The 26,557-nt window shown below is 42.8% G+C and overlaps 1 protein-coding gene across 14 annotated transcripts in view; it reads right to left on the bottom strand.

Moving 5' to 3' along the window:
* ZNF532 (zinc finger protein 532) overlaps nt 1-26,557 on the bottom strand; it is a 107,966-nt gene that overhangs the window by 79,424 nt on the left and 1,985 nt on the right. For 3 of the 14 annotated variants that reach the window (XM_081262982.1, XM_081262980.1, XM_081262981.1), the window contains exon 2: nt 25,854-25,963. The exons of 6 other annotated variants lie outside the window; for them this stretch is intronic. The gene's annotated coding sequence lies outside the window, so the exon portion shown is untranslated. Of the gene's footprint in view, nt 1-17,634; nt 17,655-25,853; nt 25,964-26,048; nt 26,385-26,557 lie in introns of those variants that run through there. 5 more of the 14 variants (XM_081262979.1, XM_081262978.1, XM_081262977.1 and 2 more) reach the window with 4 other exon arrangements.

The raw sequence follows: 26,557 nt of genomic DNA, 5'->3' as shown, positions 1-26,557 counted from the left end.
TAACTGCCTACAGGAATTATGACTGGAAAATTCTATTTGATTTTTTAAAGTACGTGTGTACACATACACATACACACACACACACACACACACACACCAAAAATTCCCAGCAGCTTGAGAGGCTGAGGCAGGAGGATCATGAGTTCAAAACCAGCCTCAGCTATGGCCAGGCATTAAGCAACTCAGTAAGATTCTGTCTCTAAATAAAATACAAAATAGGGCTGGGAATGTAGCTCAGTGGTTGAGTACCCCTTTCAATCCCCAGTACAAAAAAAAAAAGCTTAAAATTTTTGAAAACAGTTAAAAACTAACTTCATGTCTCTTTCCTCAATGTAAGCAACTTAAAAAATCACAGCTCCTCCAGCCTCATTCCTCCCAAAACACAAAATATGGGAATTGTGGTTTTTCTAATGGGAAAGCACATCTGACACAGTAGGAAAATGTTTCACTCTCTGTAACCAATAAAGAGTCCTCCTGCATTCGGTGTGGTCTCAAAACTGTTTACAGTAAAATATGGCAAATGCTGTATCATTCTCACAAAATGTTAAGTAAATGAAAACTCAGGTAGCAATTTTAAATTGCAAAATTACATTTCGTGAATATGCAGGAAGGATTATTCAATGTATTTTTCTTTTTGAACACCAACCTCTCAATCTCAATGAATTTAACACCCTCAGACAGTGAGAAGTTTTTTTCTTTTTTAAATTAAGGAGAAGGGGGAGGGCAGAAAAGCTCTCAGTGTTGGACTACATTTAGATTCACATTCCAAAAAACTGTATAGCTTATAAAATTATTTGTTAATCTAGACACAGAGGACTGTCATGTCAAACTTAAAATCTAAGAGTTCACATAATGAAATGTTAATAACAATCTCCTCTTAGACCAAGACCCATATCAAAGAGAAATTCTAACCCAGAGAATGTTGTGTATGTATCTATTCAAGCCCTAAGGGAAAAACAGAAAGAAAAAAGAAAAAGACTTACAACCCAAGACCTGACCCCAAACAAGCCAGGGCTCTTTGAAGAGCCAGGTCATAGGGCCTTTCATGCCTCCTCCACCCTGCCAGGCTGCCCGCTTTATTTTTTATTTTTTTTAGAATTTACATGGAAGTCCATTTATTCCAGATTATAGGATCAGAATGGGTCCAAAATAGTCAACACAATTTTTAGAAAGAACAAGTGTCAGTAATCCATTCTAGCAGATAACAAAACTTCTTAAAAATTTCTAGTCCTTGAGGCAATGCCTTTTTTTTTTATTGGTTGTTCAAAACATTACATAATTCTTGATATATCATATTTCACACTTTGATTCAAGTGGGTTATGAACTCCCATTTTTAAAACCACAGTCCCTAAGTCCCCAGGGGCTGGGATCTGTCTCTCACACACTTTGCTTCTTTATCTTCCTGAGCTCCATGTGTCAGCCTGGCCTGGCTGGCTGTCCTCCTCCCTCCCAGAGCCCCTGACAATGCCTCCATCTAAGTGATCAAGCTCAACTTCACATCCTTCCTATGTGTTGGTCTTTTCAATATTATATACATGCTGTGTTGTCACTTTATTTAGTAAATACCTCCAAAGAAGGAGTTGAGGTAGCTGAAAGAAATACATATATAAGAACCAAAGACTTATACATATATAAGTCAAAGACAGAAGGACACGAAGCTATCATATTCCTGTATGGAGGTAAACACATGGATGGAGACGGCATGTGCAGGAAATCTCCTTCCCTTCACCAGCTTCCTCTCCTGTGGCCTGGCCAGGTCACAGGACACTCGCCAAACAGAGCTGCAGCGTGCACTTACTTGAGGGCCTAGATCAGGAAAATCAGAGACAGAAAGCAGAACTGCAGTTGCCAGAGGCTGGGGAAGGTGAGAAGGGAGAGTGTTCTTCATCTGGTTCAGCCTATATTAGAGATGATGAAAAAGTTTTAATAGAAATACCACAGTTCACTATATTTTCATGAATGGTTAAGATGAAAAGCATGTTATGCACGTCTTACAAAAATTGAAAAAAAAAAAGTTCCGCTGATTTAATAACTAAAACTTTTAATAATGTATTCTAATGTCTGCTGCCTTTGTGACATCATCAAGGAAATCAGATAAACACCAAGAGTACGTTAGTTAACACCAGCACTGAAAGGGGTAAGAAGCCCTGGTTATCCACATTTGTCCATTTCTGTGACTTAATACTCCTACCATGTAGGTTCCAGACAACAAGTAAGAAAGATACACAACAGGCTGGTGAGCTGATCAGAGCACTGACATTTCCCCAAATGCATTGTATGCACAGATCTAGGAGCAAAGAAACATCAGGGTCAGACGGCTACACAAAGTTTAAAACTGGTTTCTTAACCACAAACCTCTCCCAAATCTTTATTCCCACTCCTCCTTTGCGAACTTCAATATACTTGTGCACATTCTACTTGCAGTATAGAATGTTTTCTAAATCTACCTGACCTCCAAACCCTCTTGCCCCTAAAAGCCTCTCAGGTGTGTGCTGTTCCTTTCTGGGAAACACCGCCTTTGAGAAATGGGTCTGCTGGTTTGCAGCCAAGCACAGAGCAGCAACAGCCAGGCCTGCAGGAAGAGCTGGCCACCTTCAGCAGAGGGCTATGAGACCTTCGGTGACTGGCACCTTGATGGACAGTCCAAGTTAGGCAAGCTGATTTGGGGTCAACTGTAGCAATAATTTACAATAAAAGCCCAATTAGAGCCTCTGCCAATGGCCCCATGCCACAGGGATGGGAGGAAAGGAAAGGGAAGGTTTGGGCACAGTTTCCTTTGTCCTTTCTTCCAGGATAGCAAATTTTCTCTCAGTTCCACATGCTTACAATTCCACAAAGCCCTTATGATTCCAGTAGCCCCCCAATATCTTACTGTTCACGCTAGTCTCTAAAACATTCCAGGCAGGAAACATTAAGAAAAAGTGCTAAAATATCTAGAAAAAAAGCAGAGAAAAACTCTGTTCATAAAATGCCCAGGAATGCCCCCAAATCAAGGACTTCTAGTCTAATGAAATCGAAGGGGGTCAAAGGGAGAAGAAAGCTGCACACAGGGAAGTAACAAAGGAGGAAAGACTGAGGCCCACGCCCAGCTAACACCCAGCCCAGTCCTGTACTAGTTTGGTTTAGTAAGAATGTTACTTTCACTTATTTTATTATTTAAAGCCTTTCTAGACAGAGGAAGTCTTTCTACTTTCAATGGAAAGATGAAATCACATATGCACGCTTTGGAAAAGTGCTCTGAAGAACGGCAAGACCAATGAGGGTCCCCAGGAACAAGACAGGAATTGGCCACAGGAGGCCTGGGAGACTGAGAGCTTCGCTCTCAGTGGTGAGTCTAGAATCAGAAGAAAAATGCTTCTTCTTACTATCAAAGGTGAAAAATATGAGACAGGAAAAAGCCACAGTAAATACACTGAACATTTTTTTTTTTTTTTTTTTTTTTTTTGCTTTTCGAAGGATTGGGAAACTCAGGAACCACTCAGGAGATCTATAGCTTAGGTAAAGACATGGTCATTCTCCCCCCACATCCATCATGGCTCTCTGTGGCTTATACCATGGGAAACATAAGGAAAACCCTTTGCAGATAAAATTCAAGCCAGCCATTCACAGGTAGAGTGAGATCTCCGAGCAGGACCAACACACTGAATACTAAGTGCTTGGGCCCAAAAATGTATGCAGCTTCCCAATTATCTTATTTCTAAAAGCCAACTATTAACTTAATAATAGGGAAACAGTCATTGATTTCTAAAGCAATTCACAGAAACTTCTAATTATTCTTCTTTTTCCTTTGAACTACAAATCAGAAAGAACTGAGTTCATAATCTAGAATAACTTGCTTTCAGTTAATTGATGAGCATATTCCTTAAGACTCTACATACACAGAGCACTACAGAAACTAGTCAAGAGCCTCATGTCACCTGCCAGCAGCATCACCTGCAGTGATGGCAGGCCCATCCTGTGCCTTCCACACCATTCCATCCAGGGACCTTCCAGCCAAAAACACTGCTTCTTCACTAGAACCACTCCAACTTGAATGCCCAAGTAGTATCTTTGCAAAGAGTTGTATTTAAGGGTGAGGTAAAGCTCAGTGGTGGAGGACTTGCCTACCTTGCATGCATGAGGACCTGGGTTCAATCCCTCATGTATTTAGCTCACAGGCTGCCATCTATTCAAATGTACCTCTTTCACTGTTGGACTGTATTATCAGAGCAGTACCTGCTCCACCACACTCTAAAACCCAGAGGTACAAACAGAAGGCAAAAGCCTCTGGGAGACCAACCCACCAGAGTGCAACTCTGATAACATTTGGAACAGAGACTTCAAACACATTCATAAGCACAAATACACATACACACACCACTTCCACATAATAGCCTCTTTCTATTCAACAATATATAACAGACATCATTCCATGTCTATGCATGTTTCCATCACATCACAGGCATGTTTCCAAGCCAACATGAAACACAAAGTTGCTTAAGAGTATCCTTTTAAATTTAGATTATGGTATTTTTCAAAGAGAGTTCAAATCCAAAGCAAGGAACCTCAAAAGATTTTTCTTCACTAATCTTTGAGAAATAAAATACTATTACTACTATTAATAATAATAATATGTAAGACAGTGTCAAGTTTCACTCATTTGCTTTAAAATCCTAAAGAGATATTTTAAACTCACATGGTAAAATTAAAGATGAGGGAAACATATATTAAAATAATTTACTAGTGCCAGGAGCGTTGGCTGACACCTATAATCCCAGCAACTGGGAGGCTGAGGCAGGAGGATCAAAAGTTCAAGGTCAACCTCAGTAACTTAGTAAGACCCTGTCTCAAAATAAAAAATAAAAAGGGTTGGGAATATAACTCAGTGGTAGAGTACCCTTGGGTTCAATCTTCAAAACTAAAACAAATAAAAAATAAAATAAAATAATTTACTCATGCTCTTAACTCAGAAGAGTTAGGGTTGGGGTTAGAGAGTGCTTGCCTAGCATGCACAAGGCCCTGGGTCCTATCACTAGCATACACACAAAAAAAATTTAAAAAAAAAAAAAAAAACTTTTTTTTTTTTTTTAATAAATCATAGCCTTTAAGTTCAACATTTCTCAAAGAACACCTGGTCACTCCATCCGTCAAGATGTGTACTCCTGATTTCTGGGTTAACCAGGCCTGCTGTAGGCAAGTGGTACGTGGCACATCAGCACTTTCACTTTCCTAAAGCATCTCAGCCTAAAGGAAATCTTCTAGGACACACAACAACCTACTTCCCCCAACTCAAGAAGAACACAACTCAGAAGTTCTAGTCTTAAAGACTAGAAGTCATTAAGGAGATAATAACTACCCTGTACAGAGGGCAAACTAGACAACAGAGGCCCTTAACATCATGCCAGATGAAAACAGCACAGTCCAACCCAAGGAAGGCTGCTCAGGAGCAGACAGCCAATTTTTGCAGGTTTGTAGCTCAGTGACAGAGCACATGACTAGCACGCACAAGGCCCTGGTTCCATTCCCTGAATCAAAAAGAGAAAGTCAGGCATGGTGGCACACCCCTGTAATCCCAGCAACTTGGGAAGCTGAGGCAGGAAGATCCCAAATTCAAGGCCTATCTCTGCAACTTAGCAAGGCCCAAACAATTTAGTGAGACCCTGTCTCTAAATAAAAGATGAAAAGAGCTGGGAATGTGGCTTGGTGGTTAAGTGCCCCTGAGTTCAATCCCTGGTACCAAAAAACAAAAGAAAAAGAGAAAGAGACGGCCAATTTTCTAAGACACCTTTAGTCAAACTCATTATCAATAAATTTCTATTTTAAATTTATAACATAAAAAAACACAGACCAAAGCCAAGTATAAGAAATCTTTTTAACCCCACTTACAAAGTCTGATCCATTTTATCTACTGCTTTATAAGTACAGGGTCCCAATTCCCTTTCAAAAGGAAGGAGGGGAGCCATTTACCTACTGGGAGAGCTGGAGAGGCAGGAGGTAGAAGAGCGGAGGAGAGAAAGGAGGGAAGAGGCAAACAAAGAAGGGAGAAAAAGGGAATAGTACAACCTTAAGAAGAAGAGACACCCACTGGTTCACAGCAGCTGGTGAGAACACAGGTAGCACCTGGTAAATAGTTCACTTGTTCTTCCTTCCAAAGTTAATTTCTCAATAACAAAAACACAAACAAAATGGGGTGGGGAGCCAGGAGTGGTGCACATGCCTGTGATCCCAGCTACACAAGCAACTCAGGAGACTGAGACAGGAGGATGGCAAGTTCCAGGGCAGCCTCAGCAACTTAACAAAGCCCTAAGCACCTTACTGAGACCCTGTCTCAAAATAAAAAATAAAAAAGGGCTGGGGATGTGTCTCTGTAGTAAAGGGCCTCAGCTCAATCTCCAGTACCCCCAAAAAATGGCTAGGGGAGAAGAAAAGAAAAAAGTATTCCTGGGCTGGGGATGTGGCTCAAGGGGTAGCGCGCTCGCCTGGCATGTGTGCGGCCCGGGTTCGATCCTCAGCACCACATACCAACAAAGATGTTGTGTCCGCCGAAAACTAAAAAATAAAGATTAAAAAATTCTCTCTCTCTCTCTCTCACTCTCTCCTTAAAAAAAAAAAAAAAAAAGTATTCCTTTAATAGGGTATATTGGAACCAGGAAATTTTGCTGAGTAGAAGTTGAAGGTTAGAAAAAAGACTAGAAGTCATTAAGGAGATAATAACCACCCTGTCAGCAAAAAAGAGCTAGGAACAACCCCATAGCCATAGACAGTTAACTGCCCTCCCCATGAAAGCAAAGCAAATGTTTGGATAAGCTCAGATCGTAACAGTTAAGTAGTAAGGAGGGTACTTAATTTACTCAAGTTTATATTTCTTAAGCACCTGCTCCACTTCTGGAAAAATGACCTTTTAAATAGAATGTACAAGTTACCATGAGTAGCATAGATTTAGTATTAACTATATTTTATTTAAAAAGGTGAGCTTGTCTGTTACTCGCTATAGGAGGACGAGCTGGTGGAGCGCAGGTAAGCCTGAACAAGCACCTTCTATACCTGGGGCAGCAACAGGGAGCCAATAGGGTGAGGGCTAGTCACCTCTGCCTAGCAAACTCCAGAGCGTTTAACACCTGTGTGTTAACTGTGAAGCAAACACACCTCAAATGCTTGGGAGCAGGGCACGGGTGTGCAGGCCTGTAATCCCAGCAACTCTAGAGGCTGGATTCAAGACCTGCCTCAAAATAAAAAAGAACTGGGAATATAGCTTAGTGGTTAAGCACCCCTGAGTTCAATCCCTGGTACCAAAAAGTAAAACAGATAAAATGAAATGCTTGTAAAATCAAGAAAACAGAGGATATGAGCAGCAATATGCTGAAGATGGAAAAAAGAAAATTATGAATCACATGCATTTCTATTTTTAAAAAGAAATTTCAAAATGAAAATATTTGATTTCATATTTATAAAAGTAGAATATATGTGAAATTGAGCCATGATAGGGTACACTGTGATTCTTTACTTTCACATGGAGTTAACTGATTCAAAACTTGACTTTGATTTGTAGTTTGTTAAAATTGCATGCAGGTTCCAAAATGCTCAATTTTCTTGTTAATGAACAACCTAGGGATTTTCTCCTGACTCTGCTTATGTAAAATTCTCCATGAAGGTTGTTTTACTATTCGACTGAGTTGATTCCATTAAAATATTAAATTTTCATCATTTATATCAGAGCATAATCCTAGAGACCCTTTAGAGAAAGACATAAAGTTCTGTTCTTTCAACTGTCTTGAGAACTAGAATAGAAACAGTTAAGGAATAATTTATGAAGGCAAAGGACTGACCTAACAGAAGATTGTTGGAGGGGGCCTCTTTAATTCCAAGCCCCTGCTCTGAAGAAAATCCATCTGCAGAGACCTGTACTCCCCAGGGCTGGCCCAGTAGGTCCCGGGGAAAAAAGCCACTTTCACAACACCCAGGGCCGTGGCACTTCCTCAGGAAGTGGCAGGAACCACAGCAGCTCCCCCCAGACTCCGGAGGCCTCCACTCCTGAGAGGCAGCAGGACTGGGAAGAGGACTCGTAACCACAACCAGCAATACTGCAACCCCGCGTGACAGACTGCGGTGAGCCCAGCGGCCAGTCCTGTTCTGGTTTGCGGCCTTGGTAGAGCAGGGTGAAAGATGACGAGACCCGAATAACGCCACCGCGCAGCTCTCTCACCTCTTCGCCAGCAGACCACCTCGCCTACCCAAGGTGGCTGAGTGGCAGGGTGCTGCACCACCCTGGGACTAAATCTGTATCAAACAATATCCACATTAAGCAAACCCACAGGACCCCTGTCATCTTCTTGCTCAAAAATAAAATGGTGCTGACCTGCCGTGAGATGAAGGTTCTTAAACAGTGGAATATCTACTTAGTGAATATACAAAGCTTCCAAAAATACCTTCCTGGTGTTTTTCTGTAGAAAACAAAATGTGAATTTTAAAGGGCAAGACTGCCCAAAGGTTAGCATTTCAAAATGATGGTCTCCAGGAAAAGCTTATACATAGAAAATTTACTAAATGCCAAACCAATGCATGGGAACAGGAACAGCCCAAGAGGGCCTCAGTCTCTTTGAGTCCCTGAATTACTGTGCATGAGCCACTAACCCAGCTATCAGAGACAGTTATTTGGCTGTGTTCTCCCTCAAGGGCTCCTTCATTTCACCTCCTAAGTGCCTCTGGGGACCAGGTAAGCTACCTGGGTGACCATGCCTGCCTGTAAATATCTGGTACTGAACCAGTCAAAAAAGTGAAATGATCGCCCATGTACCTGCTGAACTATGGGCTAATGAAAGAAAATTCTCAGCTGAGCTACACCTCCAGCTCCATCTTAACCATTTGTTAAGTGTACAGTACAGTAGTGTTAAGTACACTCACACTGGCTTGGGTATAGTTATTTTGTTGTTGTTTTTGTGGTACTGAGGCTTGAACCCAAGGATGCTCTCCCACTAAGTTACAGCCCCAACTCTTTTTATTTTTCATTTTGAAATAGAGTCTCACTAAGTTATCCAGGCTAGCCCAGAACTTGTGATCTTCCTGCCTCAGCCTCATGAGTCATGGGAATTATAGGCATATGGAACATACCCAGGGCCAAGTGCCCCTGAGCTCAAACCCCAGTACCCCCAAAATAAATAAATAAATAAATAAATAAAGCATAAACAGGACTGGGGAGGCTCAGGTTGTGGCTTAGCGGTACAGTGCTCACCTAGCACGTGCGGGGCCCTGGGTTTGATCCTTAGCACCACATAAAAATAAATAAACAAAATAAGGGTATTTGTCCATCTACAACTTAAAAAAAAAGGACTGGGGATGTAGCTCAGTGGTAAAACACCCCTGGGTTCAAACTCCAATACCAAAAAAAAAAAAAAAAAAAAATCCTAGAAAGGTTTAGAAGGATGCACAGAGATATTTTGACCCTTGATCTAGAAAGGGCAGTGGGACAGAGGGCGGGGGGGGGGGGGGGGGGTGTAGCAAGACTTTGAACTTTTATTCCATACTTCTATTTATATTCTCTTAAAACTAAAGAAAAAAAATTCAAGTTTCACCCACATAAACATACATTTGAATTTTCAAAATCTCCCATCTATACACAAGGAAGCAGGGAGAAGTTTAAATTTCCCACAAACTTAAGACCTGTCAAAATATAAACCCTGACAATCTGTGGAAGGAACTGTTGTATAAACTTTATTTCCCAATGGATCCACTATGTTCTTTTAACTCCAAGATGTCATCTAGATACCAGAAGCTTTCTTTTGGCGTTTTGTAAATACCATGCTTTTGAGAAGCATCTCCACAATTCCAATTTGAAGCAAAATATAGATTTCCTAGATTACAAGTGATGTTTTGAATACAAAAAAGAAAGCTTCAAAATAATTTTCCTTTGTCACCTAAATAAGCCTTTGAATTTCTGCACCATGGTCCGAAACCCTGCACAGCAGCCTTTGTCCCTTAAATGCTCCAAACCCTCAGCCACATTCCCTCAGTTGTTTTTTTCTTTCTTTTTTTTTTTTTAATTTTAAGTACTAAATAAAAAATATTTGCAAACATTTTGATACTCCCAGCATTAGAAAACATGGAAGAAAGCCAGGCATGGTGGTGCAGCCTGTAATCCCAGCAGTGAAGGATCCCAAGTTCAAGGCCAGCCTCAGAAACTTTGTGAGACCCTTTCTCAAAATACAAAACAAAAAGGTCTGGGGATGTAACTCAGAGGTAGAGCGCCCCTGGGTTCCATATCCAGTACACACAAAAAAAAAAAGGGGGAGAGAGAGAGAAAAACAGTAGCTGCAGGGACCTGCACTTCTGTGAAGACTTGACCATGTACAGGCTGCTTCCCTCATCAGAGGTCTTCCTTTTGGAATTTTCACCTCCCAAAGTTTGGGAGTATTGTTTTTTGCAAGGTTTAGAGTCAGGTCCCACCACCACCGACATTTAACAAAAGCCAGAGATATTCGGGTGTCATAACTTAGAGGCGGAGGCATGCTACTAGCATGCAGTGGGGAGAGGCTGAGGAAGCAGCTAAACATCCTCCACAGCACAAGACAGCTCCCCACAACAAACAATGTCAACAGTCCAGGGCTGGGAACACGGTACAGTGGAAGAGTGCTTGCCTAGAATGTGTAGGGCCTTAGGTTCAGTTCCCAGCATCACCGAAAAAGAGAAAAGAATGTCAACAGTCAATATTCTCAATAGTGCTGAGATTGAAAAACCCTAGTCCACAGCACACACCTATAATCCCAGCAACTCAGGAGGCTGAAGCAGGAGAATCACAAGTTGGAGGCCAGCCTCAGTAACTTACTAAGGCCCTAAGCAATTTAGAGAGACCCTGTCTCAAAAGAAAAAAGGGGGCACTGGGAACGTATTTCAGTAAAGCACCCTGGGTTTAATCCACAGTACCAAAAAAGAGTTTAAAAAAAAAAAGGAAAAATCCTGCCCCATGAAAGCACAGACACTTTCCTTATATGACCTCCTCCTACCAACTCCGAATCCTGCTGAAATCATGACAAATTCACTTCCCCGGGTCTCCCAAGCCAGAATGCAGGCAGCAGCAAGCCACTGCTCCAGCCAGCCCTGCCCCTCATCTCTCACCAGTCTGGGGGAGGGGGTGGGGGGAGCAGCTCCCAGCACAGTTATCACCATGCTTCCGACATTCCCAAAGGATACCTTGGCCAGCCATGAAACAGTTCTCACTAGACACCAAATTCACTACAAACATTTTCTGAATTATGAATCACAGTACTTTCATCTGTAAAACATGACTGAGTTCATCCCTGAAGTTACCATTCACAGCATGCCTACCACCACTGATTTTAAAAATAAGGTCATTTAGAAGCTCTTTTCCAGAGTAGACAAAAAAAGGAAAAAAGAGAACTAATTGCATCATTTCATCAATCACTGTTATATTAACAGGAGGGGAACGGACGGAGCTAAGTACCCTCACAAGTCCCGCCCTCATCTTTCATTCATTTAATCAAAGACAACCAACAGCGCAATATAACATTCATCCAGACATGCACCTCCCGTTAATGCAACTTTCCACCAAAAAAGGGGGAAAAAGAGGCCTTATAGTCTAGGAATCTAGGAAACACTAGGTTAAATACACATATAATCTTCTTTTCTCTCAAAGTGTCTCAAAAAACTTTCTGGTGCTGACTGTGTACCTACAGTGCAAGTCTTCAAAATGGATCACAACATCAAGGTCAGCCTGAACAATTCAGCGAGACTCTATCTCAAATTAAGAAATAGGCTGGGGATGTAGCTCAGTGATAGAGTACCCCTGGTTTTAATCTCTAGTACCAAATTAAACAAATCAAGAAAAAAATAAAAAGACTTTTCTTTGATTTCAGACATAGAAATGATTGCTAAAAACCTGGCCTGGCTGGCTCTGTAAGAGCTGACAGAAGCAGGCTACCTGGGTTGTGAAAGTCACATGCACCTACAAGAAGGCACACGCAGGTATGGAAAAGGAAGACAGGCTGGGAAGGCAGCGTGCTGTCCCTTCAGCGGCCACAACCACCATTGGGGTCAGGCAGGAAGCAAGAAACACCGCTTGAACAAGGTGGCAGGAGAAACACTGGCTGGCTTTGAACCTCAAAGACATTTGAGCCTGCTACCAATTAGCTACAAAATGACACCTACAGACCACAGCACACTGTAGTGGTCATAGCCTCAGCTGTGGAGCAAGACAAACTGAGGTGAGCCCTGGCTTTTCCCTTTAAAAGTCATAAAATTTAAGTAAGTCACATAATTTCATTAGGATTCTATTCCCACAAATGTAGAGATGAGAAGATCAACCCCCTGGAGGGACTGTGAGGATTAAATGAAACAATCCACGTAGGTACTTACTCCAGTACCCGGTATTTACCAGTATTTACCAAATATGAGTTATTTTAAACAAGGTGAGTGATAGGATGCTATCACAAAGAAAGTACAGAAGAAATTAAGCCACACACTGGTGCTCCCCGACAAGCAAAACCAAGACAGCTGTCCTCAGATTTTCCAACATTCATGGAGGGTAACAAAGCATCCTCAAGTGCCCCTTGCAGTCAGGCTGCTCAGCAAGGTCTTCTAAGCAGCCAAACAGATGCAGAAAAGATGTTTCCTATCCTCGATGACCTGTAAGTACAGCACTGTGTAACCAAAGACATTACAGCCACATCTGAAATTCCAGCCGAGTCAACACTATCCTAAAGCTCCAGATCAGAGGAATATTTTTTTTTTAATTCTGAGTCATCTAAATCAAAACCACTAAGTAGGCTACTGTTATGTCAAGTGTTAAACTACATGTTTAATCTTTCCCAAAATGAACACTGGCCAGCTAAACCAGACTCGTATTTTGCCAAATACTACATACACCTCCAAGGGGCCTCAAACACACACACACACACACACACACACACACACACACACGCACACCCCTAAGAGAAGCCTCAAAAACATATCCCTGTGTGCCATGAAAGACCCTAAACACTAGGCATGAACAAGTCCTCTAGACTCTCAGCCAAGCTTCCTAGCTCAGTGTCGCAGTCCAGTGCATTACTCAGACAACCGGCAAAAGCTATGCATTTATGGAGTAAATACTACAGGCCAAACACTGTTTCTGTGATTTTTGAGTAAATAGAAAATAGAAAACAGATTCACTTTCTATACTTGAAAGAGCTCATGCACCCTGGCCCCTACACTGAAAAGTGAGGCGGAAGGTAGCTGAGGGCCTGAAAGACCCAGTCATGAATGCCAACTTGACCCACCCTTGGCAAATTCCTTAGGCTCTCTGAGCCTCAATTCCTCAGGTGTAAAATGGGACAACAGGGCGGCCACTTTCTGGGGTTGCTATGAGCTCTAATGACTCAGAAATCAAAAGTGGCTCCAAACAGACGCAGTTTTCTTGGCTGCCTTTCCCAAGGTGACCAAGTCCCCCAGTCAGCTCATGTTCTGGGCAACTCGTGGCTCATCATTTCCTAGTAAACTTCCCTCCAGCCAGGGGAGAGGTTCAAGGGCCTCTGCAGACATTTTCTTCTCATGGCAACCGTGGACAGCCCCCTTCATTTCTCTCTCTGGACTGTCCCTGCCTTTTTGTCACACTCCCTCCTTCACCTTCTTTACAATTCCACCAAGACCGTCTCTGAAATCCAATCCTTTCCTCTTCTCATATTCTTCCCAGCCCTGCCCTAGAATCCAGTAACTGTGTCGGTAAGTGTGAAAATGAAGTGCACAAATTCAATTCACTTAAGGCTAAGTTGCCACTGTGACAACACAGTGATAAATTAAGGCAAAGCTACAAAGCACCCCTAAAACAGAACAGTCATGGAACAACTCTGCGCTGGAGGCTACAGGAACAGATGAAGAATGTAATGAACCGAGGAACTTCATCCTTACTATTGAAAAGACTAACAGTTGGCCAACAATGCCATTTGTATATATGAACAAACGATATTCTACATGAAAAGGCAGCCCCCACTTTCATTGCCTTTTTGCCTCCAGCGTATTAAATTTACCTAATAAACACACGTCGCACACTTCTGACTTGACTTATTCAGTTGATGCAGATCCTGCTCCCCTGGTAACACTCTCTAGAAGGCACAGCATTTTGAAATGAGGAAGGAATACTTTGACTATACAGGAGAGAAGGCCAACGTTGCAGTGATTTTACTTTTATGGTTTTTACTGTGGTCGAGCACTGGGTGTCTCGGTAGCCCAATGGCCACCTTCACCGACAACGGCCGTCAGCCAAGACACTGCCCTCCCAGGCACTGCCAATGACACCATGTCTGGTCTTGAATAGCGGAAGTAGGACTGAGGGACACAGATTACATCCACTAGTATTTTAAATGCAGACATGGAAATATAGGAGCTTTGGGGAAGTCACATTTGGCCACATACACAGGAAAGAAGAAAATGCAGTTCAACCAAGGGCAGGGCACAATGGACAACCGAGCACACGTGGCCTGGAGAAGAACGAAGAGTAAGCTTAGTGCAAGATGGGGGCCAACCAAGTTCCTGGACTCGGGTCCTGGCAGTTGCTGTGGCAGGGCCTTTAAAGAGCTCCCTTTTCATTATGTTAAAGGACGGCTATGTCTTCGCCCCATATCCTCCATGCCATGCAAACTCCAAACAATCTAGTCTTTCAATGCCTCCCACAGGAATCCAGCCTACAAGGAGCCACTGCTTCTGACCCATATGCCTCACTCCTGCCACCTGGGCCGCCAGATGTCCTCCATCACCATCCCACATGAGGGCTGCCAGGTAAGGTCGGTTCCCACTCAGTTCCGCAGTAATCCCGGGTATGGCATCGCATACTAGCCTCCCTCATTCATCTATTTACTCACATTCCAGGTCATCCAATGCCCTTTCCTGCCAGCACCATCCATCATTCAGAGAGCCTGATTCTTGCCGTCTTGTACTTTCAAGTATCCATCTGTTCTGCACCCATGTGCCTTCCTGGTCTTGCCCATTTCATTGTACTTGTGACCACCCATCCCCGTTTCACCTTCTGATGTCCTCCACAGATCTGGTCCCAGTCTTTGATTCCTACTTCACCCACTCTTGGCATGTGACAGCCAAGTTTCTGTCTTCTACCTCAGCTACTTTCTAAACTCACCTCCAAATCTGATGGATACCCACAGTTCCATTCCCTTTCTTCAAGTCTGGCCCCATAGTCTTGCCTGTCCTAACACCCAACCTTGTCCCTGTTCTTCCAAACCCCATCACACTCCCCTTCTAGCCACCACCATTGGCCCTGAGCAGAGGTTCCCACCGTGCCAGGTACAGGATTCTGCACTCAATAGGGAGAGATAATGGGTTTAGCTAACAACTAATAATCATATTCAATGTCCCAGATTCATTTCACAGAACTCTCGGTGTTGAAATATTCAGTAAGATCTAAAACTCAACTAAGAATTCTATGAAACAGTGGGCTTTTGCAGAGATGGGGTGGTAAACTATCTCATGTGACAGACATAATTTTATTGCCATAGTTGATTTTTTCAATGTGCCTTCCCATAGGAAGAAACCCACTAAACTCTTTCAGTCTCTTATAGTTCAAGCACATCAATCCCTTCCTGCCGACTCAACTTTGCCTTTGGCGAGGGCCCTATGGTGACCTCCCCAGGAGAGGTGGGCCCAAAAACTCAATGGTGGTTGTCTCCATCACGTGCTAGAGAAACAGTGTCATTAGCCACTTTCCAACAGAGCTCTGTGAGGTGTTCTTTTGTGACTTTCATCCTGAGGAAAAGTCACAAGTCACCTCAATTCCCTGTCAGGCATTTTGGCAGCAACAGGGGTGGGCTAACAGTTTGGAGTCTTCATCTCTCATTGGGCACTAAGTATCTGAACCAACCACACATGGCACAGTCACTCTTACATGCCGACCAAAGGCCTGACAGTCTTCACGACAATGAGTTATAACAGGATCCCCTACCACACATCTCCTGGATCTACTGTTAACATTACAATTACCTTCCGTCTAGCTGGCATCAAGGAAATAACCAATGACCCAGTCAGATCCCGAGTACTTAGAAGTCAACGTTCACGCCAGGACTGAACATCTATGGCCAAAAATCAGTTCTGGCCCCATCTGCACTTACTGATGCCATCACATGCCAAGCCAGAGGGGAGTCCTTGTGGAGTCCGGCAAGAATTAGAAAATCAGAGGGTTCTGGAAGCAGAGAAGCAGCATGTCTAAGACCAAGGAAAAGAGACACCACTCAAAGTGTGGTCCACAGACCAGCAGTGTCAACATTAAGCCACTTAGAAACGCAGAAGCTTGGGGCCACCCGGGTCCTACTGAATCACTATCAGCATTTTAACAAGACCCCCCACCCCATGACCTACACGCAAATTAAAATGTGATAAATGCAATCTAGGCAACAAGAGTAACCCAGGACACCCTGGGGGACAGGTACAGAACATCAGCAGCTCATGGAGCTTTTACAAGGCAAGCAGTGGGAAGGGCTGGAATCAGGGGAAGAACCTGACCATGGTTCAAATCTAGGGCCAATTGTTCACCAGCGGAGCAATATTCAGCTGGTCACTTCCTCCCTCTGACTCTTAAGGGGGATATTAAGTATACCTTACAGGATACAATCTAATGCATAGGAATCTAGCACACACACAGTAACCAGCAGGAAACACTGCTTCCTTCCCATTCAGAAGCACACACCACCCAGCATGGCTGTGTGTACCCTGTGATAGAGAGCAACAAGTTAGGAATATTCAGGAGACAAAAAGAGCCCAACCAGGGGAGGATGAGTTTCTCCAATAAGGAGACACCAAAATAGTTATTATACTTTTTTTCAACCTAAGGAGGGCCTCAATGACATCAATAAATATGAATACTGCCATGCATCAGAGATTACACTGCTAAATTTATTTAAACATCCAGACCAGCACTGTTCAATATAAATACATGAAAGTCACATATATGGTTTTAAATTTTCTAATAGCCACATTTTAGAAAGAGAAAAGAGAGGGATGAGATAAATTTTAATAATAAAGTATAAGGGCTAGGGATAGCTCAGTGGTAAATCAAGTGCTTAGCATATGCAAAGTCCCAAGTTCAATTCCCAGCACAAAAATAATAATAAAAGGTGTTTAACCAAATTATTATCAGTTCAATATATATTCAATATAAAAAAAAACTGTTGTATATCTTATACTTACAGCTCACCTCAGTCAGGACTAGACACATCTCAAGTGCTCAGTAGCCATTTGAATAAATAAATCATTGGGAACCCCTGGATCCCTTCTCCTCTCAACCCCCCATTACCCCCAAGCCCAGAGTGCAGGACATAAACATCTAGTCATTGTCATATCACATGGGAAGAAAGCACTGGGGATGGCTTTTGCTAACCTGTCATATTTTCACAGACAAGTTTTGTCTTAAACTTTGATCAATATAAAATTATATCAATAGAAAACCTTGACTACAGTCAGGCATTGATTGGGCTGAATTTTTCTGGAAACCAAAACAGTTGAAGTACAAGATAATAATGAAAAAGTTTGGGCAAGATTTTCAACTGAATGAAAGCACCGTCAAGTTGGGACATGTATACTGCCTTCTTGCCTAGATTTCACCCACTTTTAACCAGATTTTGAGCAGCTATATCTGAAGTCCTACAGAGAGACAGGAGACATACCTTCTATGTATTTTCATGGTCAAAAACAAACACTACTCACAAATAAGGTTAAACCAGGACAGGAGACAATACTCTCCAAGACAGGGAAAAAAAGGCAAGTCATTCTCCTAAAACATGCAGGCCAAGAAACACAGAATGACAGCTAAAATTTTAGAAAGGATATATTAGCATACACTCTGCAAAGCATTGTGTATGTATTTAATCCTCAAATCCTTAAGAAAAGTATGGTTTGGAATTTAAGAAGTTTGCTCCAGGTCTCAGTGCTAGTAAGCAACAGAGCACAGGTTTATAACATTGAGGGTTAAGCAAACAGATTGATGTCACTGAGACCTAGGAATGGCATCTGGAAATCTCCATGGCCTTATCACACAGATTTAACTAGAACATTAAGAATAATCAGTTCTCCAACTTCCTCTCCTGTTCCTGCTATGTAAAATCAGTAAAACTGTTAAGGATCAGCTTATTAATTAAAGGTGAGTCTTAATTTGATTAACTCATGCTTTCAGGCTCATCAGATAAAAGGATTATAAATATGAATAGGATTATATACCACCAAAGCACATATGATAAATGTTGGAAGGCAAGAAAAAGCCATGATGGTGGCCACACTGGACCACAAGTCCAGATGCTGGGCTCCAGCTCAGACTGCTGTTAATGACCTGTCCCCCTGCCCCATTCAGGCTCACTGCAGAAAATGAGGAGATCATAAATATCTGAAGCATTTCAGCTACATGCTCCTTTAAACTAGAAGGCTTTTAATTTTCTGACCTGTTAAGTTGTTCAACAACCTATTTCTTACTATTCAGATCCCTAGAAAGAATCTGTTCCTCACAGAAGAAAATTATAAAATCAATACCCATTACCAGCCCCAAGAATCAGCTTCTGAAAGGAGTTTGTATCCCACAAAGAAAGGCTGATGATGAGAACAGTCAAGAACTACAACACCCCGGTTATCTTTAGATCCCTATGGATGAGTCCAGATGCCTGGAAGCTCTAATTATGTAAAGTTATGATAACTGAAAAGGAAACCATACAAAACCGGCATTTTCCATCCCTTGAGCCCATGGAGGAAAGGTTCTTTAGTAGGGAATATGTGGGGCAGCTAAGAAACCACACGGAATTTGTCTAAAATTACTTATTTTTCTGTCTCCAGATGTAGATTAAACAGAATCTGCTCTCACTGTTCATTCTAAAACACCAGAATTTAGAACTTCCTGCCAGGAGGAAATGATTTCAAAGAATTCTTTAAACTATGTTTGTTTATTGTTGGATTTTTCTCAGCACTTTCAATTTACTTCGCTTTTCTCCTTTTCAACGAGAATGTGAAACAAAAGCATTTCTCTAGCCCTTCTCCCTTTCAATTTGTATACTCACCCTAGTGCCCGGCAAAATTGTTTAAGACTTTTCAATGTGCTATTTCTAGAGACGTCTCTGGTGCCAATAACAGATTCTCTTCTGTCTGTGCTAACCACGGTCAAGAAAAGCTGGCTAACTATGAAGGCCCTTAGTGTACCTCAAGAACCCGGAGGCACTTAACCACTGAGCTACATCCCCAGCCCTTTTTATTTTGAGACAGGGTCTCGCTAAGTTGCTTAGGGCCTTGTTAAGTTGCTGCAGCTGCTTTGAACTTGCAATCCTCCTGCCTCAGTCTCCGAAGTGCTGGGATTACAGGCGTGCCGACCATTTCCCCAAAACACATTCTCACAGGGCAGTCCTCAACCAATCTGTGTGCCATTGCTGGCAGTGTCTCTGCTGCTTGGCAATGCTATGCCCTATGGGCTCCTCCTCCAGGTTGCCACACCTCTAAATCACCTTCCAGGCTCCCCCAAGACAGAACCACCCAGTGAAAGGAAGCATGAGCAAATCCTGCCTCCACTACCAGGCATGACCTAAAAGACCTTGACCAGTGTCTCTGCCTCAGTTTCCCCCCACTGGTACTATGTGGATAATAATACACAGCTCCTTCCCCTGTTCCAGAATTAACGAGATAGCCTAAGTGAAGGGCTGCCACATACAGGTGCTAGTTACTAACAACATTTTCTACCTTTCTGAAAATGTTCTGTCCTCCAAATTGCTTTTGTATGTGTGTGCCAGGCTGGGAATAAAACCTAGAGCTTTGCACATGCTAGAAAAACACTCTACAACTGAGCCACACTCCTAGCCCTCCCCCAACTTTCTGAAGCATACATTTTAAGTTCTTCAACTACCCATCCCTCTTCATGTATGGGTTTTTTTTACTATATAAGCCATTATTTTAGGGGACCCCAAACTCAATCCTTTTTTACACCTTTCTTCTATCATCTCTGTCCTTTGCTAATTATAGCTCACCACAGCAGTCTTCCCTTATCTGTGACTTTACTTTCCAAGGTTTCAGTTACCCGAGGTCAACAGCAGTCTGAAAACGTTAAATGGAAAATTCCAGAGGTAATTAATAGCCAGGCATGGTGGAACCTGTACCAACAGGCCTGTAATCCCAGTTACTCAGGAAGCTAAGGCAGGAGGACAGCAAGTTCAAGACCAGCCTCATAAACTTAGTGAGACCCTGTCTCAAAATAAAAGATAAAAAGGGCTGGGGGTATAGCTTAGTGGTAAACCATCCCTTAGCATTTCAATCCCCAGGATCCCCCGCAAAACATTAAATTTAACATAATTTATATTAGTATATTATAATTGCTGTCTTTTGTTATTGTTAATATCTTACTATGGGGGCTGGGGATGTGGCTCAAGCAGTAGCGCGCTCGCCTGGCATGCGTGCGGCCCGGGTTCGATCCTCAGCACCACATACAAAGATGTTGTGTCCGCCAAAAACTAAAAAATAAATATTAAAAAATTCTCTCTCTCTCTCTCCCCTCTCTCACTCTCTCTTAAAAAAAAAAAAATCTTACTATGCCTAATTTACAAATTAAATTTTCCACAGTTATGCATGTATAGGGAAAAAAATAGCACAGGTAGGGTTCAGTCATTGCAAGGTTTCAGGTACTCACCAAAACTCTCAGAACCTGTTCCCATGGATTAGGGAATACTACAGGGCTCAAACCTAAACCTCGAGACCAAACTAACACTACTGAATCCCAGACCGAAGAGCCTGGAGGCAAAGGGTGCCTCCAGGGGCAATGAATCCAAATCTGAACTCACCACATTCATCCCCTCCCACCTCCATTCTCCAGTCTCTTCTGCCTTCTCACCCTGCCACCTCATAGAAAGGACCAGCTGCCAAATAACCACAGGGGATACCTTGGCAGCATCCTCCATCCCTCCTTCTCCCATCACTCCCAACATCTAGCTGGGTACCACCACATGCTCCTGGCCCCTTGTGCAGCCAAAACCTACCCCACAAGCAACACCCCAGATCTTTGTGGTTTCTCTCTCCCAAACTCCTGCAGTGGTCCCCTCATCTGACTTCCCTGCCTCGAGCCTCTGCAGCCTCCACTCCATCTTCCAATGTGCTGCCACAGGATCTTTGTGATGAAGGATGTCCTCCTGCCAATTCTAGCTATATAAAGAAATCCACAATGGAAGGGACTGTACACAAAAACCTTCTTCAGTCTGTCCCTTGACTGCCTCCCAGATGCACTGACTGTGGGACCCAAACCCAACTGGTAGACTAAGCCCTTCCCTCCCGATGGCTACTCCCTCCACTCACATGCTCTGCCCAGCATATTATTCCCAGAGCTGTGGCCTTGCTGGTCTCACTGGTCCTGCCTGGTTCAGCTGAGAAGCAGCTTCTTCAGAGGTCCTCCCCTGACCCTTGGCCCTGGACTGCCATTCACATTACTATCTGTAGGTTACTACCCACACTAGATTTTTCTCTATTGTTCCTTTTCCCTTTGTATTCCCAAGACCTAACCAATGCTTGGTGCTCAGTAAACACTCAGGAAGCGTCTGTTAAATGGATGAAAGCATCCTCAATTAACATTGCTGCTTCCCTCCTTGCTCTATGCCACCAGCACCTCTATTTGCTCTTCTTGATCCTAAAAGTTGTTTTATTTCCTTTCAAATCTCCCCTCTTCATTGCCTTGATAGTGCCTAAATATTTTTACTTCCTTACAAGGTATCAAAACAGAACAATGACTTCAAATTTTAGAATGCCACCAATATTTTAGCTGTAGTCTAAATCAAATTATAATTAAGTAGTTGTTTACACACAACCAAGATCTCAACAAAAATCTCTGGAATCACTTTCCAAAATTTCAACTCTATTATTGAGTTGTATTTTATGGAACCTAAAGACAAATGTAAAAATTAAACTGCCAAGTGTTTCTGAAGAGATTAAAAACAATTGCTGGAGGAAATAAAGGATATTTTACCACTTGGAGTTTTGTGTTTCCACTTTTGGCTAATTCCGATTAGTTCAGGGTTATAAAGCATGTCATCCTATTAAAGAGTGTTCTCTCAGGATCATCTCCTGAATGTCTTTAATGTTTACCACCATCTCTTTCTTAGAAATCTTAACTGCAGCTGTCAAGGCCAGATCTTTTCTGTGAGTTATGATGAGCTGAATTTATTTTCATCCAAACCTCTCTCTTATGTCTATACCATATGACCCAACCAAGTATTTACAGAAGAGAAAGAGAAACTATGCACGTGGCTAGGATGTAGCTCAGTGGTAGAGCAATTGCCTAGCTGCCTAGCATGTGCAAAGCTCTGGGTTCAATATCCCCACACTGGAAAAAAAAATAGAAAAGAAAAGAAAAAGAAACTATTTTCATGCTCAGCAGTCTGAGGCAGGAGGAGCACCTGAGCTCAGGGACTTCAAGACCAGCTTAGGCAATATAGTAAAACCTAGTCTCAAAAAAGCAAAAAGCAAACAATGTTCACATGAAGACCTATACACAAATGTTTACAAGAGCTGCTCCCCCCCCCCCACAATCACCAAAAACTGGAAACAACTCTGATATCCTTCAACCAGTGAGTGGATAAATATACTGTGGTACATCCATACAGTGGAACGCTACTCGGCAATCAAAATGCATCTTGCTAAGTCAAAGAAGCTATTTATATGACATTCTGGAAAAGACCAAACAATGGGGACAGAGAACAATGATTGCAGGAACAGAGGTGGAAGAAGTCTGGTTACAAATGGGTGGGCAACAGAAGGAAATTTTGGTGTGATGGAATGATTTTGCATTGATTGCAGTGGTACATACATAATTCCATACATGTCAAAACCCAAAGAGTTAATGGATTTCACTGTATGTAAATTAAAATTTTAAAGTTTATTCTTTTCTTTTTCTTTTCTTTTTTTTTTTTTAAGTACACTGGGGACTGAACCCAGGGCCTCACTAGAGCATACTAGGCAAGTACTCTACCACTGAGCTACATCCCCATCACTTTTCAAAAATTATTGTTTTAGGACAGGATCTCAATAGATTGCCCAGGCTGGCCTTGAACTTGAAATCCTCCTGCCTTGGCCTCTGGAACAGCTGGGATTACAGGCATGTGCCACCATGCCTAGTAAGAGTTAACTCTTTAATCATGACTTGGTTAAAGATCATCCCTAAAATATAATTAACACAAAGGTGTGGATTTCTGTAAGGTCCATCACGGCTGCTGCTGTTCTCATCCTGCCATACAGGATTAGGAAGGGATCTCAAGGGATGAGGAAGGCGCCACCCCTAATGTCTTGCAGATCTTTTTCAGTTTCCCTTGCACTGGCATCCTTTATAAGGTTCCTCATCAAAGGCAACCTCCGCGTCAGCTGTGTGCTGTGAGGTGGCGGTCTACCAAGAACATGGGAAAGGTTGCTCAAAACCTGCAGACAAACTGCACTCCAGAGCAAAGCCCCGGAGTGCAGTTCAAGGGAAGAAATAGAGGGGGGTAGAGAACACAGATTCTAACATTCCAACCTGTCCAAGCAAAGGTAGGAGCAAAAAAATTCCACTTACATGCTGGTTCCTCCTTCCTAGACCTCCCTTAAAAATGACTGGGGGTGGGGAGTCTGAACGAGGAAGAGAGACAGTGTTCCTGAACCAGGTTAGCTGAGAGTTCTAAAAGTCCTGGATCCAGTGTTCTTTAACTCGGAAAATGTGACTCTAAATTTCAGGCAGATGATAAAAATAATCAAGGATTCAACACCCAGTTACACATTTTTTCCAGTGTATGGCTGGGCCCACCCCACACAGCCCTGCTGCAAGGAGATGGCCCAAAGTTCCTCCTGGGAGACTGCCGCAGGCAACCCCAACCAGGCATCAGGCTTGGGCTCCAGCTCCAGCACAGGCCCCGCCCCCAGTGTGGGTGCCTGGGTGTTCCCTCCTGGCTCTCCCAGGAAGGAACATGCCCTTACATATTCTCCAAAGCACGCTGGGAACCTCTCCCTGGAGGCCTGGGCCTGCTAGGTTGTTATACCCCAGCCTGAGATCAACACCTAAGGCAAGCCCCGTCCACGATGAGCTCATGATCACTGCCCTGGAGAACCAGCTCTCCAACCTTAAGCAGCATTTGCAGCTGGAAAGACTGGCCTAAATGCAAAACAAATGCTATTTTCAGGAGACTTCTGGGGGGAGGGGAGGAACAAAGCTAAAAACCACCAAGAGAGTAAACCAGAACATTCCAGGACATGCAGTGCCCAAAAAAGGTTTTTTAAATATATTCTCAAGAAACAGCCACTGCAAGGAGTGAGCTGTCAAAGTTAAATAAAAATCACTGACTCCAGAAAGACAGGAATGAAGGACTAAATGATAAAACAGCTTATTGTATTAAGCTAATTAAGGTTTATCATATTAGCCATCTGAGTTTTAGTTGGCACCAGAAACGCAGGAACAGCATATCATGCAACATGGATTCGGATCTGCTTTGCAAGCATATTTCTGCCACAGTCATCCACAGAACCTCTGGCAGTCGAAAATGAGATAGAACTGAAAACCAATTTTAGCACAGTGATTTGCAAAGAATTTTGTTCCATCGTGTAAGCTATTTGCTGGTATATCTGTCCGAGATTACATTTATCTGTATTAAATACTGCATAAAGTATTCCAAGCTAACCATGCACTCCTGTTTCCCCTTTTGCCAGTTTTATCAGACAGGCAATGTTGTGCAGCCAAATGAAAAACATTTCAACAATAAAAACCCTTGCATACTGAACACCCTCACTGCAGATATGCTGCCCACCAACTGCCAGCACACAACTTAACCAATTCTAAGATTCTCGGCATTTCTGAAAATACTGCTCTGCTGAACACAGAGAGGAACGAGATACCCACTTCAAAATGAGGGAGAAATGTATTTGCAATGTCTCCTATGGGCTCCTCTTGACTGTACTTTTACCAGACCAGCCGAAAGGCAGAACCAGTTCTGTTGCTGAGATCATGTCGGATCCAACTCTGGAGAGACTGGTTTCCTGTTTGGGGAAGTTGCAGTTCTTTTCACAAGGAACCCCAAGGCAAAATGTTTAGTGTTCCCCTCACAGCCTTTGTTCTTCTCTTTGCTACACTCCTTACTGCTCTCTCCTCTCCTCTCCTCTCCCCTCCCCTCCCACCTCTGGTTTGGGAAGGTGCATGAAAATGCCAGCTCAAATCTAACTGCAATCTTTTAAGGCATGAGACATTTTCCACCACCCATTCCAGTAGAGCTGAGAGTTAACAGGCATCTTTGCACAGATGAAGCCAGACTACCCGGTCTCCCCCTGGTCTTGCATTAGTATTCCACATTAAAATGTATGCCACAAATAATCCAATGGTGAACTCACCGTAGACAGCCCCCAAAATCAATAAGACATTCCACCACTTGACTCCGAGTGAAAAATCTTTCAGGTTAACACTGAGAGCATGGTAAAAGAAAGGTGATGAATGAACAAAAGGAGAATCTACCTCCAGGCTCCTCAAATCCTAGAAAGGTAGCCAGGCTGCCTCGATTTGGTGAAGCCCTTCCTTTTCTTATCATCATCAGGAAAATGCTACATGTGTACTGCTTCAGTCTAATGCAAAACAGCGCATTCTCCACAAGGCCCTGCCGCCTACCATTCTCTAAACTTGCCTCTTTCCAGGCCTGATTGTTCCAAATGCCCAGGGCACATGAGATTTAATGAAGGCATTCAGATTTCACCTTGATAGCAATACCATCAAAAAGTCACTCAGATCCCATCAAATGTGGATAACACTAAGAGTATTTCTTCTCCACCATGAACCCCATTTTATCTCCAGGGTACCAGTACACTGTCAGTCTGTGTTTGAATGGATCTGTAAATTAATATTTAAATTCATGCTCAAAACAGCACATCTCACCTTGTGAACCTTGACCTTTGGGAAAGACTTTGGACCAGTGCTCAATTACTGTCACTCGGTTGCATTCTCTGCAAATATGAAAGGGTTAAAAGCAGCCCCAGTCAACAGGCCTACAAGGAAAAAAAAAGACAGCATGTATGGCTAACAGCATCACTGGAAGGCATTTATGCTCATTTCCTAGAACAATATTGTTACCTTTTGGCCTTCATAATAGTCAGAAGTATCCCCAACACCCTTTAGTAGCTTCTAAAAGGAAAAGCACAAAACAGAACATACCCTGCAAGAGAAAAAAGGCATGCAAAGTAGCATTCTCCAGCAACAAACAAACTACCATTACAAATCCATCAGTTCACTCTGGTTTTGTTTTGTTAAAAACACAGAGAAGAGACTGCACAAACCAAGTGTCCCCACCCTAGCAAGGCACATTTTTTTCTTTAATAAGGGTCATAAATCTCAGCTCCTTGTCCATCCCTTAAGCAAAAGAAAAAGGCAGGAAAAGCCCAAGTAATCTCAGACCCTGCAAACCTGCACCTTTTTTTCCATCGTCTCTACACAGGATCTTTTAGGGCTCCATTAGTCACGTACCAGTGCTGTGTGGTGTCTAAGTGTGCATTCACATACTGTGTTGGGATGGCACCTTCCTGCAAGCTCCTCTGCTTTTGGCTGCCATGAAGGGAGGAAGCTGCTATCCTACTGTAGTAGCT

The sequence above is a fragment of the Spermophilus citellus genome (genome assembly GCF_964194105.1).
Source record: "Spermophilus citellus genome assembly, chromosome: 12".
Taxonomy (NCBI): Eukaryota; Metazoa; Chordata; class Mammalia; order Rodentia; family Sciuridae; genus Spermophilus; species Spermophilus citellus.
Note: the sequence above shows the minus strand (reverse complement) of the source record. Positions and strands in the feature narration are given on the sequence as shown.